We start from the raw sequence: 5,039 nt of genomic DNA on the forward strand, positions 1-5,039 counted from the left end.
AGCATTGCTTGGTCCCAATAAAATTACTAATTTGCCTTTCCTGTGACTTTTGTTCTAAAGTAGGGCTCCCATAGGTCTGGGATTTTCCAGGCATTACTGGGATTTCAAAGGCAGAAGTGACGTCCGGGGGGGGGGATTTCAGGAAGGTGGCAGTTTGTCCTGGATCTTTGGCAGGTAAACCAAAAAATTGCATGTGTTTTTTTGGTTTGCTTTTGCATTAAAAAAAAAGGTCAACAACTTTGGGGTTTGAAATATGACCACCCTATCTAATGGACTAACGTGGCTATGTGCTTTTGATAGTCATCCATTACTTTTATATTCTGCTTTTCTGCCACTGACAGTACAGTCTTCTGAAGAGAATGTGTAAAGTCTAATAGGCACAATATTAGAGGGAAAAGAGATGGAGTGAGACGAGGGAAATAATTAACTTCAGGTACCAACTCTGCTGTCCTAATGTTACATAATCATTATAATGATCAGGTGGAACAGCCACCGGGGGAGCCAGTTCTGGAAGAAGAGCCTTATGTAATGCGCATGCAATCTTAATGAGCAAATTGCTCTACAGTTGGCAAACATTTAAACCTGCATTATACTATTATTATCCTTTAAGTCAGGGCTGGCATCAGCTCCTTGCATCCACGGGCAGATGGAAGGCGACCGCAGTGGCTTCAAAAGGTTTGCCACTGATGCTTAATGCAAAATTTTATCTATACGCCCCTGATTATAGCATTTTTCAAAACCTCTTAGCACTGGTGAAGGCTAAGAACTTTAAACAAGAGTTAAAGCATTTGCACGTTAGAGTTTAACAAAACTGCATGTCTTCACCAGTGTGGTGTAGTGGTTAAGAGCGGTAGTCACGTAATCTGGGAAACTGGGTTCGTGTCTCCACTCCTCCACATGCAGCTGCTGGGTGACCTTGGGCCAGTCACACTTCTGTGAAGTCTCTCAGCCCCACTCACCTCACAGAGTGTTTGTTGTGGGGGAGGAAGGGAAAGGAGAATGTTAGCCGCTTTGAGACTCCTGAAGGGGAGTGAAAGGCGGGATATCAAATCCAAACTCTTCTTCTTCTTCTTCTTTTAAGAAAAGGGTGACACTTGTACTCCAACTTCATCCTGAAGTGTCGGGAACAGCATGGCTGTAGCTGAATGCATATTATGCAGTCATAAGTTACAGGCAAGTACTGTTGGCTGTCCCGGACCATTATTACATGATTATCACATGATGCCTTGTAATTAAGGCATTCAAAACTCTTTCCGCCTTCCCTGACAGTTTCTTTAGAGATAATTGCTGGCACGACAGGAAGTGTGATGCACTAATTTACCAGGCCATTTACAGCCATTCTCAAATACAGAACATCAGCAGAGATCATAAGCAGAAACAAAACACTGCTTTATGTACAGTATTTATTATTTGTTCTCTCACACACAGTCACACATCTGAAGTTATTATGCACTATAAGGAATGGAAAAAAGATTCTCAAAAGGTACAGCCTTCAAATGCTTGTAGGGACGTGCTAGTGGGCTGCAACAGGAGCACTACTATCATGCAAATATATGGTACAGTGGTGCCTCGCAAGACGAAATTAATCCGTTTCGCGAGTCTCTTCGTCTTGCGGTTTTTTTGTCTTGCAAAGCACGGCTATTAGCGGCTTAGCGGCTATTAACGGCTTAGCGGCTTTAAGAAAAAGCAAACAAACTCGCAAGACGTTTCATCTTGCGAAGCAAGCCCATAGGGAAATTCGTCTGCGGAACAACTCAAAAAACAGAAAACTCTTTCGTCTTGCGCGTTTTTCGTCTTGCGAGGCATTCGTCTTGCAAGGTACCACTGTAAAAGGTTAGGGACGCAGGTGGCGCTGTGGTCTAAACCACTGAGCCTCATGGACTTGCCGATCAGAAGGTCCGCTGGTCAAATCCCTGCAACAGGGTGAGCTCCCGTTGCTCTCTGTCCCAGCTCCTGCCAACCTAACAGTTCAAAAGCACGTCAAAGTGCAAGTAGATAAATAGGTACCGCTCTGGCGGGAAGGTAAACGGCGTTTCTGTGTACTCTGGTTTTCGTCAAGGTGTTCCGTTGTGCCAGAAGCGGTTTAGTCCTGCCGGCCACATGACCCAGAAAGCTGTCTGTGGACAAACGCCAGCTCCCTCGGCCTGAAGCGAGATGAGCGCCACAATCCCATATTCACCTTTGACTGGATTTAACCTCCCAGGGGTCCTTTACCTATGGTAAAAGGTTAAGAAATGGGTCTCCCAAATGCATGATTAGGTTAAAAGTGGGTCCTGGCTCTGACAAGGTTGACGACAACTGGATTACAGGATACTGATTTGCAGCAGCAGAGGATTTTCATCTCCCACGAATGCATACAGCAGACTGTGAAGTAAGAAAACTTCCAGTTTCTCAAAGGGAGTATTCAGCATGAAGCTGAAGTTCAAATCCATTAGGAAATTCAATACAGTGGATCTCTGACTCAACAGACCCTGGGAGTGCCTACCTCACAGTGGAAATTGCTCCATTTCCAGAATGGCTTTTTTTTACTACCCACCTTCTTGTGCCAATTTATCCCCTGCAGCCCTAGTTAAGAGGGCATTAATTTGATTGCAAAGTAGTCTGCATGTTATATCTTGCTTTTTGACTTGTTAGCTTCCTTCTGAGTAAGCAAGTGAAATCCTTTGTTTTGTTAGGTTACTTTGGGGCGTCACTGTGCTCTTTGTTTTGAATATTTGCACAATTCAAACTTAACCTTTAGGCATAGTGTCATCCACCCAACAATTTGCTGGCTGAAGCTGTTCTTGATGTTGCACCAGGTTTTGGTTTTTTAAACTGCTGTATATTATGGTTGCAACTAAATGCATTCATCTGCGAAAGGGAGGTAATGATAGGGGAGGGAATACCAGTGTCAACACAGGTTATGAGTGAAGCCACTGAAAAGTGACAGCACGCTAGTTTGGTTCTTCCGGATGTTAGTTTTGTAGCACAGCTTGGGTGTCAAAATGGGTTCCCTTTCTCTCCCCCCACCCTTCTCATATCAAATTCAATTTTCCTTACATGGTTTCTGTGAGTAGCGTGCTAAAGAAACAGCTTTCCCCACATGTGATAAATAGAATGCTGGAAACGCAAAGTAGATGGAGCTTTTTCCCATATGTGGTGGACATGTAAAAAAGTTAAAGGAACAGTTCAGAGGTTCCTAGGAATCAGAAAAACTTATTCATGTATGCAACAATAACGGCGCGGATCTTGTTAGCCCAACAATGGAAAGTGAGAGAGGTCCCTATTAAGGAAGATTGGCAATTTAAGGTAAGAGTATTGCAGAATCAGCAGGCCTAATGAGTAGAATAAGAGAACAAGAAGACCAGGTATTTAAAGAGTGGAAAATTTTTGTTAAGGATACTGAAAATAATTGTGCACAGCAGAATTAAAGTAATTCAACAGAGTAACATATTTTGAACTGATGTAAGATAGGAAAATTAAATTAGATGGCTATATTAAAATATGCAGGAATGGTGGATAAGTTAAATGAAGCTTCGAAGGGGAGGGACAGAAGTCAGTGAATGTATGGTATAATAAAAGATGTTTAATTCGAAATATAAAATTTGAAAATTTAATAAAAGTGAACAACAACTGTAGCGAAGGAAGAAAAGGTTTGAGAACTGTGACATTCTGACCCAGTTCCCATGATTCAGAGTGAGCGAGGGATCATGTGGATTCCCAGAAAGAAGATTGCAGCTGTTTTGCAGTCGTGCTGGCAACTCCCATCAGCCATACTGCACAATGGACTGGCCTCAAGTACTTGTTGGAAATTTGGGTGCCACTCAGCTGGCTGAAAGGGGGTGGCATGGGTTCAAGGAGTAATGAGCCTCCAGCTTCCCAGACTATCCCTGTACTTTTATCACCATGCTGACTTCTCCCTCTCTTTCATGTTCAGACTGGCAAATCTCAGGCTGCAGCCTCTTTATAACTTCCCGCTCCTCCTCACATTCTTTCTCTGGACCTTGAGCCAAGAGATCATCTTGGATACACCTTCTGAGAACAAAGGGGCAAGCATGGCTTCTTTGTTTCTCCACCTAGATAGCTAGCTAAGTCAACCAGAACTCGGTGTCTCAGTCTGAATACCTTTCAACTAAAAGTGTGCTCCAAGCATGGGCTCATTTAGTGAAGGTTAACTTCTGCTTATGCATATTGTTGTAAACAAAAATCTGCCCTTTCCCCCTTATGGGGTATCCAAGAGCCCATATAGAGTCCTTACATAGGTTCCCTATTGGTAGGAGAAAATAACAGAGGTCAACCAGAGAATATTGAAAAGCAAAGCAGCTAGTAAGCCTGATCTTTATTGACCTGTTGCAACAGGGTGCTCCTCTCATACGCTGAAGAGGAGGAGGAACCCAGAACAATGGAGTGCAAGGCCTTATATAGACATTTTAAATTCCCTGCCCCAGAGCTCAAGACCACCCCTCCATACATACATTACATAAGGGGTGTAACCCAAGACCACCACCCTAGATACATCATACCTACATCACAGAAAAGGCAGTCTAAAACAGAAATTTGAATGTTTATCTCCTGTCTGGCAGGTTACTTGATTGGATACCCTGCTTACTTGATTGGATTGACTGGGGAGCCTGGCCAGTCTTTTGTAATGATAAATACTTAGTTCCTGGACCAGGTCACAGGCTCACACCCTATTCATATCTTAAATGTGCCCTTAAGACAGGATTAGTGAAGGAAAAGACAATGGGGAGGCTTTTCCATTTTCCATTGACCTTGCAGAGAAAACATTTGCTCAGTTTGGGAATCAAAATGGTTTCAGGTCGGTCTTCCTGTGCTGATTGATCTATGTCCGTGCTTGGTTGGTACCCTTATGAACATTAAACGTGTATCTAAGACCTCAAAATTCCCATCACAGAATAAACACAATACCTGCTCACTGGAAGGTTGAGTTTGGAGTTTATGGTTGCCCAGTACCCAACCTTTGCTTTTGCTTCTCCCCTACCCCACACCACGGTCAGATATTGACGGGGGGAGGGGAAATCAACCACCAGAGTCACGGA

At 43.4% G+C, this 5,039-nt stretch overlaps 1 protein-coding gene across 1 annotated transcript in view; it reads left to right on the forward strand.

Annotated features, from left to right (window-relative positions):
* DHX16 (DEAH-box helicase 16) overlaps positions 1-5,039 on the forward strand; it is a 111,946-nt gene that overhangs the window by 58,650 nt on the left and 48,257 nt on the right. The window lies entirely within an intron of this gene.

Source organism: Podarcis vaucheri (genome assembly GCF_965113315.1).
Source record: "Podarcis vaucheri genome assembly, chromosome: 2".
In the NCBI taxonomy this organism is placed as follows: Eukaryota; Metazoa; Chordata; class Lepidosauria; order Squamata; family Lacertidae; genus Podarcis; species Podarcis vaucheri.